This window comes from Eumetopias jubatus, unplaced genomic scaffold (assembly GCF_037043125.1).
Source record: "Eumetopias jubatus isolate StellerSeaLion01/CBP00866 unplaced genomic scaffold, mEumJub1_p1.0 scaffold_2, whole genome shotgun sequence".
Classification (NCBI taxonomy): domain Eukaryota; kingdom Metazoa; phylum Chordata; class Mammalia; order Carnivora; family Otariidae; genus Eumetopias; species Eumetopias jubatus.
Genome location: NW_028274808.1, coordinates 47,018,584 through 47,035,858, shown reverse-complemented (window position 1 = coordinate 47,035,858; position 17,275 = coordinate 47,018,584). Strand labels below are relative to the sequence as shown.

The 17,275-nt window shown below is 37.3% G+C and overlaps 1 protein-coding gene across 3 annotated transcripts in view; it reads right to left on the bottom strand.

Annotated features, from left to right (window-relative positions):
* The window catches only part of DOCK5 (dedicator of cytokinesis 5), a 202,951-nt gene that overhangs the window by 160,686 nt on the left and 24,990 nt on the right, over positions 1 to 17,275 (bottom strand). The window contains exon 1 of one of the 3 annotated variants that reach the window (XM_028114209.2): positions 12,270 to 12,556. The exons of the other annotated variants lie outside the window; for them this stretch is intronic. The gene's annotated coding sequence lies outside the window, so the exon portion shown is untranslated. Of the gene's footprint in view, positions 1 to 12,269; positions 12,557 to 17,275 lie in introns of those variants that run through there. 3 annotated transcript variants of the gene reach the window in all.

The window sequence follows — 17,275 nt, the reverse complement described above, 5'->3', positions numbered from 1 at the left end:
CCTAGCCATAAAGTAAACTTACAAAAGCTCAACTACACACTAACTGGGATTACCCCAGCCTTTGATGGTTTTACCACTTGAGGGATTACAATGCTCCATCTATTCCACACTTCAGAGTTTGCTGTGTGAATTGACCTGCCCAGGTCCCTCCTGGGGCTCTGTGCAAAGGAGGCTCACATCAGGCATGGCTTTCTTGACACCTGTCTTCTTGAAGAGGTGACAATAGAGGCCCTATGTAGATTTGTCTCGACTTATCTAAATTACAACAGCTTCTTCCCCTCATTGAATCTCCTCGAAAGGGAACTAAGAATGTTCCTGATAGTGTCCTCTAGTCAAGTGCTATCTGTACCCTACTGTAGACAGTCTCTGTTTTTCTTTTTTTTTTTCTCCTTACCCACACTATGCTGTGATACTGTTAAAAAAAAAAAAAAAAGTTCCTCTGGGGTAGGAGGACGGGTTAGGGATGTACGTGTAGAGTGACATGTACATGAATATGTGATATGTGAAAAGGGGCCAAGGTGCATAGCTCCCTTAACAAATAGGGCTGATTCCAGGTTTTCTCTATCTTGATAGTTCTTTCAAGAAAGGACCTTTCAAGAAATTTCAGAAAGAGTAAAGTTGGTTGCCTAAGCTGAGAGCCATTTTCCCCCTTCAATTCTCTGTCATTTAATGGAAAGTTCAACAATATTGTTTTTGTTACACACATTTGAATCTCATGTTTGTCATCTTATGCTTTCTTTTTCCTGTAAAATATTCTTGTTTGTTTTGTTTTGTTTACCTCTTGCTCTGTGGATTCTGGTTTCCCTTTTCCCCTCCTGGCAATATAAGGTGATTCTCTGTATAGAGAGGCTTTATTTGTATTTCTCAAAAATTGGAAACAACCCAAATGTCCTTCAATAAGAGAATAAGTAAACAAAGTGTGGTACATCCATACACTGGAATTCTACTCAGCAATTAAAAGGAACAACCACACAATATGAATGAATCCCAAGTGCATTATATTAAGTGAAAGAAGCTAGACTCAACAGAGGATATTTACACTGTCTGATTCCATTTACACAGCATTCTGGAAAAGACTAAACTATAGAGGAGTAAGACAGGCCAGTACTGGCTAAAGCGATGGAAGGGAGCTGACCAGAAAGGAGCACAGGAAAAAGTTGGGGGCTGATAGAAGTAGTTCACATTTTTACGGCAGTGGCAGTTGGCACAAATGAATGAGTTTGTCAAAATTCACAGACCTATGTGCTAAAAAAAGATGAATTTTACTCTATGTAAATTATACCTTGCTTTTTAAAAATTTTAATTAAAAAGCACAAAAAGTTTATTCTACTCATGATTGCTTTGCCACTTTGAAAAAACTCTTGAATTTCTCTTAATTATCAGTATCTTTAATCAGACATTAATCAACTGATGTAAGAAAAACACTTCTACATCCTCAGATCCACACCCCTTCTTAGTTTTTCTTCTCATCATCTGGCAGCTTTATTACATAACTTTAGAGTTAATTGATTATTTTTATATTTTTTACCTGCTTTTACAAAAATAACTGCTCCATGTTCTTTTGTACCTGTACTTAAACTAATTAGTTCTATGGAGTCTTATGTCTAATTGATTTCTGATTTACTACTAACCTTTTTATAGCATTACTTCCTCATTTTTGCATTATTCAGGATGATCTTTAGGTCGCCTAGAATAAATCTTAAATCTCTACTATTGTTCGAATGCTTCTATCTGCCGCTCACCCCCCCAAATTCATATGTTGAAATCCTAACCCCCAAAGGTGATAGTATTGGCAGGCAGAGCCTCTGGAAGTGATTATTAGGTCATGAGGGCTCCACCCTCATGAAGAGGATTAGTATCTTGTAAATGAGATCCCACAGAGCTCCCTAGCCAGTTCCACCATATGAGGACACACAAGAAGTCTGACCAGGAAGACGGCCCTCACCTGACCATGCTGGTACTCTAATCTCAGACTTCCAGCCTCCAAAACTGTGAGCAGTAAATTTCTGCTGTTTATAAGCTACCCAGTGTGTGGTATTCTGTTACAGCAGCCCAAATGGACTACGACAATCAATCTCCTAGGAATTCATTTAATTTGAGCATGTATGTAGAACTCTTTCTTGGCTCTTGCATCTGTGAGTTATCGTAGCCTTCAAGGTCAACTGAGTTTAGAATTCTTGAGTCAAAAAACCTTTTGTTCAAAAGATTCAAGTACAAAAAGAATACCCAAGTAAAAAGAAACATATCAAGTTCCTGTAAGAAAAGATAATAATATTAGTTCTCAACAAAAATCTCAATGCTCTAAATACAAGGTATACTAAATTAAATTCCAATTAAAACTCCAATGGAGTCTTAAAGATTTTAATACATAAATTATAATGAAATTTATCTAGAAGAATAAATGTCTTAAAATTAAAAATATTTTGAAAATGAAGAATTAACAAAAGGATACTTGCCCCCAACACGTTTTTTAAAAAAGCTACAATGATGAAACCAAGGTGGTTATTTAGAATAGATAGATCAGTTAGCAGAATTTGTGAAATCCAGAAATAGACTCAAATATAGGAAAGCGGTAAATGATAAAATTGGCGATTTAAGTTAGATACGGTAGAAATAATTTATTTAATATGTGTTGCCAAAATAATCACCTTCCTGGGTAGAGAAAAAAATGTTTGATGTGCCCTCGTACCATATATGAAACAAATTTTAGATGGATTAGGGATTTAATAAAATAAAAATCATAAAAGTACTAAAAGAAAAATACAGGGCAATATATTTATAACTCTGGAAAAAAAGAAAGCCTTTCTTAGTTGATGGCCAGGTCAGATAGCAAAAAAGACTGCAGATTTGGTCAGAAAAAAATTTAAGCTCCCATAGAACAAAAAGCCATAATGACATGAAAAATCAATCACAAATGGAAAAAAATTACAACATGCTGGTATGATCGTATCAATAAATGCAGGAAAAGCATTTGATAAAATCCAGTAACCATTTGTGATACTGAGATTTATAGTAATAAATATATATATATATTTAATCTTCATCTTCTTCATGACACAGAGCTCCTAAAACTTTGGAATTCCCTGGGTGATAAGAGTATTAGGGAGCATCTTTCGTTCTATTACTGGTTGTTGACTTTGATTTCTGACACAGTGCTCCTGAAACCCTCGTAATTTTGTGGGACTGACATGCCATTTGTTCTAGGGAGGTAACTCTGGGGGGGCTCCTGGATAAGGGCTGGTCACTGGAAAGACCAAGTCATGATCAGAAGCTTGGAAATTCCAGCCCCAAACCCCCCATTCTCTTGAGAAGGGAGAAAGGCTAAAAATGGAGTTAATCATAGATCAAGGCTACTTGATAAATCCTCCATAAAATCCCCAAAGTACAGAGTTTGGAGAGCTTCCAGGTTGGTGAACATGTGAACACACCCTTCCCCACATACCTTGCTTTATGTATCTCTTCCATGTAGCTGTTCCTGAGTTATATCCTTTTATAATAAATTGGTAACGCAATAAGTAACATGTTTCACTGAGTTCTTTGAGCCACTCTAACAAATTAAACCCAAAGAAGAGGTCATGGGAACCTCTGATTTATATCCAGTCAGTCAGTAGGACAGGTAACAACCCAGACTTGCAATTGGCATTCTAAGTTTGGAGGGGGTCACTGGAATCTCTGATTTGTAGCAGGACCATAAGAAACACAAGTAACACAAGTCCTACAAGTCTTGTAGGACTGAACCCTTCACCTATAGAATCTGACACTATCTTCAGGCAGATAGTGTCAGAACTGAGTTGAAGTTAGAACTAGAAATAGAAGAACTAAATAAATGGAGAGATATTCCATGTTTGTGGATAGAAACTCAGTATTATCAAGTTGTCAGGTCAACTTGATTCACCTACAGTCAATGCAATCCCAGTCAAAATCCCAGCAAGTTATTTAGTGTATATTGACAAACTGACTCTACAGATTATATGGAGAGGCAAAAGACCCAGAATAGCCAAAACAATATTGAAGGAAAAGAACACAGTTGCAAGACTAACCCAGCTTCAAGACTTACTATAAAACTATAGTCATCAAGACAGTGTGGTATTAACAAAATATTAAATAGATGGACAGAACAAAGCCCAGAAACAGACATACACAAATATATCTTTGTCAAAATATATCTTTATCTCTGACAAAGGTACAAAGGCAATACAATGAAGAAAAGACAGTCTTTTTAACAAATGGTGATAGACCTGAACAGCCACATGCAAAAAAAAAAGAATTTAGACACAGACCTCATACTCTTCACAAAATTAATTCAAAATGGATCTTAGACCTCAGTGTAAAATGCAAAACTATAAAACACCCAGAGGATAATGTAGGAAGAAATCTAGATGACCATGGGTTTGGTCATAACTTTTTACATACAACACCAAATGCACAATCCGTGAAAGAAATAACTGATAAGCTGGACTTCATTAAAATTAAAACTTCCGCACTGCAAAAGATGCTCTCAAGAGAATGAGAAGATAAGCCACAAACTGGGAGAAACTATTGGCAAAAGACATATTTGATAAAAGACTTTTATTTCAAATATACAAAGAACTCAAAACTCAACAATAAGAAAAATAAACAACACAATTAAAAAGGGGGTCAAAGATTTTTACAGACATCTCACCAAAAACAGATACACATGTGTAACTGACAAATGAGCATATGAAAAGATACTCATCATATGTCATTAGGGAACTACAAACTAAAACAACAATGAGATGTCACTACAGACCTATTAGAATAACCAGAATCCAAAAATGACAATACCAAATGTTGGTGAGAATGTGGAACAATAGGAACTTTCTCCCATAGGAACTTCCTGATGGGAATGCAAAATGGTACAGCCAGTTTGGAAGAGAGTTTAGCAATTTGTTTAAAAATTAAAAATACTTGGGGCGCCTGGGTGGCTCAGTCGTTAAGCATCCACCTTCAGCTCAGGTCATAAACCCAGGGTCCTGGGATCGAGCCCCACATTGGGCTCCCTGCTCGGCGGGGAGTCTGCTTCTCCCTCTCCCACTCCCCCTGCTTGTGTTCCTGCTCTCGCTATCTCTCTCTCTGTCAAATAAATAAAATATTTAATAAATAAATAAAAATAAAATTAAAAATACTCTTATCCTATGATCTAGCAATTGCACTCTTTGGTATTTATTCAAATGAATTGAAAACTTATGTCCACACAAAAACATGTACAGGGATGTTTACAGAAACTTTATTCATAATTGCCAAAACTTGGAAGCAAACGAGGATGTCCTTTAGTAGGTGAATAGATGAATAAACTGGAATGTTCAGACAATAGAGACAAATGAGCTATCAAGCCACAGAAAGCCATGGAAGGACCCCAAATGCATATCACTAAGTGAAAGAAGCCAATCTGAAAAAGTTACATACTGTATGATTCCAACTATGTGACATTCTAGAAAAGGCAAAACTATGAGGACTGTAAAAAGAGCAGTCGTTGCCAGGGGTTGGAGGGTGGGGTTGGGGGTAGGAGTTGTGGAGAGATTAATAGGTGGAGCACAGAGTATTTTTAGATGATTTTTATTTGGAGATTTTGAAAATGAAACTATTTTGTATAATACTGTAATGACTGATACAGGTCATACATTTGTCTAAGCCTGTAGAATGTACAAGAGTGAACCCTGTTAACTATGGACTTGGGGAAATTATGATGTGTCAATGTACACTCATCAATTGTAACAAATGTACCACCATGCCAGAGGGATGTTGATATTAGGGGAGTATATGCATGTGTGGGCAAGGGATAGAGGAGAAATCTTTGTACTTTCCTTTCAATTTTGCTGTGAACCTAAAAATACTCTTTTTATAAAGAGTCTTTTAAAAACTTACAACATATACGTGGCAAAGACAGAAAACTGTATGCCATAAAACAATAATGATGAAAAATGAAGATTTTTACTCAAGAGAAAAATAAGCAAAGAACACGGAGCAATTACAAAATAAAAGTGTCCAATAAGTGTACAATATCTCCATCAAAAATAGTAAAATGAAAAAAGCAGCAATCCATTTTTTTCCTATCAGATTAGGAAATATTTTAAAATACGGCAATACTCAAGGTTGGAAGAACGTGGGAGACTGGTACTCTCAAACACTGTGAGAATACCAAGGAGTCATTTTCTTGGAGGCCATTTAGGAAATATGCAGTACATTTAAAAAGACCTTTTTACTGAAGTAAAATAGACACACAATCACAGGTATACAGTTTGATTAATTATTTAAAAATGAACCTGTATATGTAACCAGCACCCAGGTGAAGAAATAGAACATTAGGAGTAAGTACTCCAGAAGCTCGCTTCATGACCCTTCCCAGTTTCCTTCTCAAATATAACCACTCTCCTGACACTATAGGTTCCCCGAGTCTGTGGTTGAACAGTACATAGAACCTGAATGATACATTATATATATGCAATTCATTCATGCTCTTGCTTTTACTAGTAGTTTGCTCATATTCAATGCTACATGGTATTCCATTTTGTGAATCTACAATTTATCCATCCATGCTGGATGGACACGTGGGTTGTTTACAATTTGGGGTACTTCGGCTATATGCTTCTATAAAATAAACACCCTCACACATGTCTTTCAGTATGTGTAGATACTCAGTTCTATAGGATATTTACAAAGGAATGAAATTGCTGAATCACATGGTATATGTATGTTCAATTTTAGTAAAAAATATCACCAAACAGCTTTTAATAGTCGTTGTATCAAATTACACACCCAACCCAACAGTAAGAGTTCCATGTTGCTCCACATCCTAACCAACACTTGGTTCTAGAAAAGAAAGACTAAAAAAATCAATGATCAAATCATCCATATCACAAAGCTTTAAAAAAAAAAAGCAAATTAAATTCAAAGGAAGTAGAAGGAAGAGAATAATAGAAAGAGCAGAAATTAAATAATACAAAAAACATGCATTCAATTAAAAGGACCAACAAAACCAAAAGTTGTTAGATATTAAAAACTAGTGTCAACAAAACTTAGATGAAATGCAGAAATTCTTTTGAAAAATACAACTTAATAAAATTGACACAGGAAGAGTTAGAAAAACCGAGAAGTACTATTAAAGAAACTGAATCATTAATACTTTTTCCCAAACCAAACTCAAAGCACACATGGCTTCCCTGGTGAGTTCTACATAACCTTTAAGGAGAATTACCAATCTTACAGAAAGAAAACAAAATTCACAACTCTTTTCATGCATGAATATTAGAAATGTACATCAATTCTGACATAGCACTTACAGGAATTTAGTCTATGATGTATTTATTTAAATGCACAAAGGTACATGTACAGGAATAATCACTGTGGTATTGTTCATTGTTAATGACTAAAATCTGTCCCCTCCCCAATTCATATGTTTAAGTCCTAACTCCCAGAACCTCAGAATTTAACCATATTTGGAGATAAGCCTTTACAGAAGTGCTTAAGTTAAAATGAGGTCTTTAGAGTGGGCTCTAATCCGTTATGACTAGAATTCTTACAAGAAGGGAAAATATGGACAAACATGTACAGGGGGGAAATGGTGTAAAGACACAGGGAGAAGCAGGCCATCTACAAGCCAAGGCCGGGAACACAGTGTTCCCTCACAGTCCTCCAAAGGAACCAACCCTGCCGACACCGTGATCTCAAACTAGGCTCCAGAACTGTGAGACAATACATTTCTGGTGTTTAAGCCACCCAGTTCTTTGGTACTTTGCTGTGACCATCCTAGCAAACTAATACATTCATAAAAGCGAAGGGGCAAGAATACATCATTTGATTTTTTTTTAATTTTATTTTTAAGTAATCTCCATATCCAACATGGGGCTCGAACTCAAAACCCCAAGATCAAGAGTCACACAGTCTACCAACTGAGTCAGTCAGGCACCCCAATCAATATATCTACCAGAAAAAAAATTGTTAAAATAAATTAGAGTACACCCATACTGTGAAATACTACAGAGTCTGTATGAAAAGTGAAGTATGTATATGCATGGGTATTGAACTAGAGGTTTTTTTTTTTTTTTTAAGATTTTATTTATTTGAGAGAGAGAACATGTGCACAAGCTGGGGGCAGGGCAGAGGGAGAGGGAGAAGCAGACTACCCACTGAGCAGGGAGCTGGACTCGGGGCTCGATCCCAGGACCCGGATATTATGACCTGAGCCGAAGGCAGACGCTTAACTGACTGAGCCACCCAGGCGCCCTGTATTAAAGTTGTTAATAAAATGTCCATAATTTTTCCTTAAAAGAGTATACTGTAATATCTATCATCTATCTATCTATCTACCTATCACGTCCCATTTTTGTTAAGTAATTCAATGTGTGTTTCAAAAGCACAGAAAATATCTGCAAGTTCACACAATAAATTGTTAACGTGTTCAAGAGACAAGAGAAGGCATTATCTAGCGCTTTATGGTTCGGTTGAAAATGATGAGGATATATTGTTTCCTTAATCATAAGGAACAAATGGAGGTATACAAACACACATACACCAGATTATATGTAATAAACGGATCAGAATCACAACTGGACTTTTAAAAAAACTAACTGAACAAAATGGTTTAAAAGTTTATAAGAATGAAAAGATATCTGAGAACTGATAACATTTTGAAAAGGGATTTTTCTTTTGACCCATTAAAACTATCTATAAAGTTTCTATATACTCAAAGCAGTTTAGCACTGATACAAAAATAAAAAAATAAATGGCATCAAATGGTTTAGGAAAATGTACAAATAAATATGATAACATCATTTTAATGTAGTGAGGAAAAATGATCTAATAAACAGTGCTGGCTATTCATCTGAAAGAAACAAAATTTGACGCCCTATCTTACTCCATGTACAAATAAAGGTAAAGGGCTAGTACACTTTAAAAACATACTCAACTTCACATCTACAAGTCTGAAAAATAATAGCAAACCGTTATCCACCAGCAGATTACAATATCTAGTACTAACCGGTCAGGAGGTTGACAACTCATAAAGTACTGGTATGAATGTGAATTATTAAAATTTTTTAGAAAATAATCTGACAATACTCTTGACCTAGCAATTATTTTTGGAATTCAGCAGAAATAAGAGCATCAGTGTATAAGGAAATTCAAATAGAGGTGTTTATTGCAGCATTGTTTGTAGTGGCAACCAAACTGGAAACAACCAGAAGGTTCAGAAAAAGGAAACATTAAATAAATCATCAGACACATACCCTATGAATAATTAGTCATTTTTGAAAGACATATGAATCACATCTACATTCACTGACCTGGACATTTGCCCATCATATGCTGTTAAATGGATTTAAAAGGAAGAAAAAAGAAAGCAAGCTGTTGAGTAATATGTGTAATATGATCCCCCCTACCTTTTTTTTTTTTTTAAACAAACAGGAAGCAAAAATTAGCCTATCCACACATCTGGCTTGTCTGAGCACTGAAATAGGTGTTGAGGACACAGCTACCTTCTTTTCTTATTTTACTTTTTTAAAAAGATATTTAACTGTGGGAAAATACACATAACATTAAATTTACCATTTTAATTATTTTAAGTATACAGTTTAGTACTGTTAAATATCTTCACGTTGCTATGCAACCAACTCCCAGAATTTTTTCAACTTGCAAAACTGAAACTCTTTATTCATTAAACAATAACTCCCCATTTCCCCTTACCTGCTAGCCCCTGGTAACCACTATTGTACTTTCTGTTTCTATGATTTTTTTTAAAGATGTACTTATTTATTTTAGAGAGAGAGAGACCATGAGCCGGAGGCACAGAATGGAGGGAAAGAGAATCTCAAGCAGAATTTGTGCCGAGCCTAGAGCCCCATATGGGGCTCAATTCCACGACCCTGAGATCACGACCCCAGCCAAAACCAAGAGTAAGGCACTCAATGGACTGCATCAACCAGGCACCCCTTTGTTTCTATGAATTTGACTACTCTAGGTACCTCATATACAGGTAATCCCACAGCATTTGTCTTTTTGTGACTGGCTTACTTCAATCAGCATAATGTCCTTAAGTTTATCCATGTTGTAGTATATGTCAGAATTTCACTTTTTAAAGCTGAATAATATTCATTGTATGTATATACCACAATTTTATTTATCCATTCATCCATCGACGGACATCTGGTTTCTTCTCATTTCTTGGCTACTGTGCATAATGCTGCTATGAACACGGATATACAAATATCTCCTAGAGACCCTGCTTTTTTTTTTTTTAAGATTTACTTATTTGAGAATGAGAGACAGAGAAAGTGCATGGGGGCAGGGGGACAGAAGGAGAGAGAAAATCTCAAGCAGATTTGTGCTAAGCGGGGAGCCCCAAGAGGGCCTTGATCTCTTAACCTGAGATCGTGACCTGAGCTGACATTAAGAATTGGATGCTTAACTGAGGCACCCAGGTGCCCCCAGAGACCCTGTTTTTAATTCTTTGGGGTCTTCCCCAAAAGTGGAATTGCTGGATCATAGGGGTAATTCTCTTTGTAATTTTAGAGGAACCACCATACTGGTGGTTCATAGTGGCTGCACCATTTTACATTCCCACAACAGGGTACAAGCGTTCTAATTGCTCCATATCCCTGCCAATCTTGTTGTTGTTTTTTTTTATATAGTAGCTATCTTAATGGGTATAAGGTGATATGTCATTTTGTTTTGATTTGCATTTCTCTAAATGATCAGTGATGTTGAACATCTTTTCATGGGCTTGTTGGCCATTTGTACATCTTTGGAGAAATATCTATTCAAATCCTTTGTGGATTTTTTAAATTGGATGACTTGGGATTTTTTCACTGTTAAGTTGTAGGACTACCTGAGAAGGGTGCCAGGGGGTCCCAGGGCGGGGGTGGAGGCTAACGAAGGCAGTAACTTTTTCTTTATTCATCTCTGTATTATTTAGTTTGTTATGAAACAGACAGATGCCTTTCAGATTATTTTTATATTTAATGAATTATAGGAAAGTAAGATGAATCTGTGTCCCATTGCCAAGAGGGGCCTCCTGCCAACCCCTACAAGTTCTTGCCCATCTCACTGTTTTAAATTAGTTCCCCACTCCTAGTGAAGATAGATTTATTCTCAGTTCATTTCTACCTTTTCCAACTGCAAGGGAATGAGATTCAGAGTGACTCACTTGTTCTTTTTCTTATGGATATAAAATATACCAATAATATTTATCATAGGGTAAAAAAGATACATTTGTTAATATATAGATATTATAAAAAATAAGAACTCAAGAATATTATATAAATGTAGGAAGCTTAAAAATGCTTAAGATAAAAATGCCTCATTCATTCATTCAACATATCAAGTACAACTTGGTCTTGTCCTAGTTGCTGGAGACAGAGCAGGAAACAAAACAGAAAAAGTCAGAAAGTGATAAGTGCTATAAAAAGTAATGCTGGGTAAGCAAGGGTGGGGTAATATTCAGATAGGACAATCAGGGAAACTTTCTCTTATGATGAGTCTCAGCTGTAACAGACTACAAATGTCCACACTTCACCCCCAAGGTACAGGGTCTCACTACTTAAGAGAAATTTAATTTTGTTTAAAGATTTTTGAGAGATCTAAATAATCATCTCCCAAAATGGACCTAAATCTATCTTAATATGTAAGTATGCATTTTAAGATTTTTTTAAAAAGAAGTTACTTGTCATGGAAGGAATATTGGTCTCTCTCCCCAAATTCATATACTGAAGCCCTAATCCTCAATATGATGGTATTTGGAGATGGGGTTCTGAGAGGTAATCAGGTTTAGATGAGGTCATGCGGCTGGGGCTGCCACGATGGGATTTCTATCCTTATAAGAGGAGGAAGAACCAGACCTCTCGCTCCTCCCTTAGCCACTAAGGACACAAAAGGAGGCCATCTGCAAATCAGGAAGAGGGCCCTGACCAGAATCCAACCATGCTGGTACCCTGATCTCAGACTTTCCAACTTCCAGAACTGTGACAAACAAATGCCTACTGTTTAATCCACCCAGTCTATGGTGTTTTGTTAGAACAGCGCAAGCAGACTAAGACATTACTTCTCTTGACAATAGCAATCCATTCTTACCACTCATTGTCATTTCACTTTTTATGCTTCATTAAAAGTCCTTCGCTTACTCACTTTTTTTTTTGGATCATAAAACATTTCAGCACATGTACCCTGTTTGGAGGATGAAGACCCAGTGTGCATATTCCAAATCTCGACCCATGGGTAAACCACTGAGCCCTCCAGGGATAGAAGAATTAGCTTACTCAGTTCCAGAGCTTTCAATAGAAACGATCAGTTGACCAGATCAAAGGCCCCAGAGCAGGCAGGAGTCCAGGTGAGCTATACTCTCTGTGGATCAGGTTACACAGCATATCGTTTGCTGGGCAGGTAGTTGTCAGTGGCACCAAGGGTGGAAGACATTTTTTGGCAAATTTCCTCCAACACTCCATCCTTCCTGCAGATGGGAAGTCTTCTTATAGTAAAGGAAATACTGATGTCCCTCGGCCTTGATGCTGACTGGGCTCTGTGCTTGCTACAAATAAGCGAGAGCATTGTGGGTTTCACCAGGAGCCTCTGCTGAAAGGTAGGGACAAGTGAAACAACAAGAGATGAGAGAGAAAGGCATGAATTCTAATGATCTCTACCTCAGTGTGGTAATGTGGCAATAATTACAATTCCTGGTCTTCATCCTATCTGATTAGAGGGGGGAAAAGCGAATTGACAGAGATCTTCTTACTTATTCTCAGGGAACTCCTGTGAAACAGCTAGGGGGAGGGCATATCACTCTTTTAGTTGTATTTGAGAAGATAAAGGAGTGTCTGAGTCAGGGGGAGATTCAGGCCACCTGTCTCCTAAGAGTTCTCATATCCACCCACCCAGAAGTGAACATGATGTGACCCACTGAATTATATTTCCATTTATTTTAAAGAAGGGGCTTGGGAAGTATTCATAAGTGATAAGGTAGGGGTCCTCATGGGTAAGGTCTGCCTTTCAGATCCCTTTTGAAATAATATCAGGATTATTAAAAGAAAGAAAAATCTACAACCACCCTAGAAACCAAATAAAAGCACTATCCCGTGCCAGGGCCTTTGAGTCTTCCTACACTGCAAGGTAGACTCAAGTAGCATGAAGCAAGCAAGAACATCAACTCAATTTTCCCTGAGAGAAAATAGTGTCCCCCCCACCCAAACAGCAAAGACCCTAACAAAAGCCAGCATTCCTTGCTAAGTTGGAGCGATGAGGGCATTTCTTCACTCCCAAATGGCCTAGAGACAAGTTCAGGTAAACAGGAGCACAGAGTAGCCCTGGGAATGGTGAGCTGATAGGATCATCCCAACTCTGCAGCCAGGTGGGTCTGGATAGGAATCCCAGCTCCACCACCTACTAGTTACTAAATTTCTCTAAGCCTCCAGTTTCTCCTCTACCAAAATGCCTAATAACTGTGACTTTTGCACAGGATTGCTGTGAGGATTCAATGAAATGGGAATGTAAAATGCTTAGAATAGTCCCTGCAAGTGTTCACCTAGAGATGATGATGGTGATGGTGATCGTCAATGATGATGATGACAGCCATTAGTGGCGGCACTGGGATTTAAGATTTGGCAAAATGCAGCTAAAGCTTTTGAAAAGCTTCACTTACTTTATGTATTCTTTTTTTTTTTTTTAATGTACAATAGATGACTTTATGGTTTTCCTTAATATTGACAGCAATAGAAAACAAACTTGAACTATATCACATTTAGATGACTGAAATAGTTAAGAAATACAAATACACATTTATAAGGCTTTATAGCATAATTACTTTTAAAAATCAATGTCAAAGGGGAGCCTGGGTGGCTCAGTTGGTTAAGCGACTGCCTTCGGCTCAGGTCATGATCCCGGAGTCCTGGGATCGAGTCCCGCATCGGGCTCCCGGCTCAGTGGGGAGCCTGCTTCTCCCTCTGACCCTCTCCCCTCTCATGCTGTTTCTCTCTCTCTCTCTCTCTCTCAAATAAATAAATAAAATCTTTAAAAAAAAAATCAATGTCAAAGTTGTGTACCGGCTAGAACAATTAACAGAAAAAGAACATCACAATATCAACCATGTGACACAGTAACACTGCAGAAAATAAATAACCTATAGGATTCTCTACTATACCTTGACTATATAGACTAACCTAAAAATCAAACTAATGTAACATCCTTAAACCTAGAAAATGCTTTGCAATGAGTATGCTTCACTTTAAAATGTGAATATCCTAAATTATTATTTACATCACACCTTATCCCAAAGGCCCTGTCTACACATAAAATAGTGAGAGGTGAAATACTGTTTTTAATTATAGTCAACCCAAGCACATTGCTTCTTACCCTTTGATCCAGTAATTTCACTTACTAGAAATATTCTTTTGGAAATACAGAGCAATAGACGAGAATTTAAATATAAAATGTAGTTGCATTTGGAAAAATTGCAAACAAAATAAATACCTAGCTACAGTGTAGATTTTGAAAAATAACATGTAGAAATAAAGCAATATAGATAGATTGACAATGATTATAGAGAGACTGGAGAAGTAGGTTGTCCAGATGGGGAAATTTGAGAGGCCGGATAAATGAATGACATTCCACCCCCATACACTTCCAGATAGCAATCCCTTCTCCACCCAAAAGGAGACAACAGGTTTCTCCTCTGTAAAAATGGAATGACAGGGACACCAGGCAAGGGAGAGGGGCTGGGGTGAAACAGGACAAAGAGGGTTACATATCAAGTTGTGCTGATGACCCCAGCCCTCTTCTCCCACTGAGGTCCAAGAGCAAAATCTTTTCTGGGAAAATCTAAACTGCCCTGCCCAGAGAAATATCTACAGATGAAGACATGTGAAGGTCTTCCAAAAGAAAGGGAAAGAAAAGAAAAAAGAAAAGAAAAGAAAAGAAAAGAGAAAAGAAAAGAAAAAAAGGAAAGGAAAGGAAAAGAAAAGAAAAGAAAGAAAAAGGAAAGAGCCAGTTCAGAGTTTCTCATTTGCATATATGAATAAGTGGTCAAAGATCAGAAAACATTTGGGGAAGATTCTCCAAAATGAAGAGTCCTACACTGAAATGAAAAGAGACAAAAATTAGAGCAGAAGAAAAGAAAAAAGAATCTAGCAGACAGAAAAGTGGTGCAAGTATCAGAAGTACAGTCTTCTAACACAAAGAAATGGAAAGACATTCCATGCTCATGGATTGGAAGAACAAATATTGTTAAAGTGTCTATACCACCCCGGGCGCCTGGGTGGCTCAGTCAGTTAAGCGTCTGCCTTCAGGTCAGGGCTCAGGTCATGATCCCGGAGTCCCAGGATCGAGTCCCACATTGAACTTCTCGCTCAGTGGGGAGTCTGCTTCTCCCTCTGCCCCTCACCCCACTCTCGAACTAGTTCTCACTCTCTCTCTCTCTAATAAATAAATAAAATCTTTTCAAAAAATGTCTATACTACCCAAAGCAATCTACAGATTTAATGCAATCCCTATGAAAATACCAACAGCATTTTTCACAGAACTAGAATAAACAATCTTAAAATTTATATGGAACCACAAAGACCCTGGCCACCCAAAGCAATTTCGAAAAAGCAAAACTGGAGGCATCACAATTTCAGACTTCAAGTCATATAACAAAGCTGTAGCAATGAAGATAGTATGGTCCTGGGACAAAAACAGACATATAGATCAGTGGAACAGAATAGAAAACCCAAAAATAAACCCACAATTATTTGGTCAATTAATCTTTGACAAAGCAGGAAAAAATATCCAATGGGAAAAAGTCTCTTCAAAACATAATGCTGGGAAAACTGGACAGCAACATGCAGAAAAATGAAACTGGACCACTTTTTTACACCATACACAAATATAAACTCAATGAATTAAAGACCTAAATGTGAGACCTGAGACTATAAAAATCCTAAAACAGCACAGGCAGTAATGTCTCTGACATCAGCCATAGCAACATTTTTCTAGCTATGTCTTCTGAGGCAAGGGAAATAAAAGCAAAAATAATTTACTAAGACTACATCAAAATAAAAAGCTTCTACACAGTGAAGGAAACAATCAACAAAACCAAAAGGCAACCTACTGAATGGGAGAAGATATTTGCAAATGACATATCCGATGAAGGGTCAGTATCCAAAATATATGAAAAACTTATACAACTCAACACCCAAAAAACAAATAACCCAATTAAAAATGGGCAGAAGACATGAACAGACATTTCTCCAAAGAAGACATACAGATGGCCAACAGACACATGAAAAGACGCTCAACATCACTCATCATCAGGGAAATGCAAATCAAAACCACAATGAGATATCACCTCACACCTGTCAGAATGGCTAAAATCAAAAACACAAGAAACAAGTGTTGGAGAGGATGTGGAGAAAGGGGAATCCTCCCACACTGTTGGTAGGAATACAAGCTGGTGCAGCCACTCTGGAAAACAGTATGGAGGTTTCTCAAAAAGTTAAAAATAAAACTAAACTGGGGCACCTGGGTGGCTCAGTTGGTTAAGGGACTGCCTTCAGCTCAGGTCATGATCCTGGAGTCCCGGGATCCAGTCCTCTGACCCTCCCCCGTCTCATGCTCTCTCTCTCTCATTCTCTCTCTCAAATAAATAAATAAAATCTTAAAAAAAAAACTACACTATAATCCAGTAATCCAGCACTAATGGGTATTTACCTGCAAAATACAAAAAACACGAATTCAAAGGGATACATGAACCCTTATGTTTATAGCAGCATTATTTACAACAGCCAAATTATGGAAGCAGCCCAAGTGTTCACTGATAGATGAATGGATAAACAAAATGTAGTGTTTATATACGCAAACACACACATACACACAATGGAATATTTTTTAGCCAGAGAAAAGAATGAAATTCTGCCATTTGCAATGACATGCATAGAGCTAAAGAGTATAATGCTAAGCAAAATAAGTCAGAGAAAGACAAATACCATATGATTTCACTCATAAATGGAATTTTTTTTTTTAAAGAGAAAGAGAGTGTGAGTAGGGGATGGAGATGGGCAGAGGGAGAGGGAGAGAGAATCCCAAGCGGGCTCCACGCCCAGTGTGTCGTCTGACACAGGGCTCAATCCACAACCCTGAGAACACAACCTGAGCCAAGATCAAGAGCCGGACGACCTAATCAACTGGGCCTCCCGGGTGCCCCACTTATTTGTGGAATTTAAGAAATAAAACAAACAAAGGAAAAAGAGAGAGAGAGAGAAACCAAGAAACAGACTCTTAACTACAGAGAACAAAC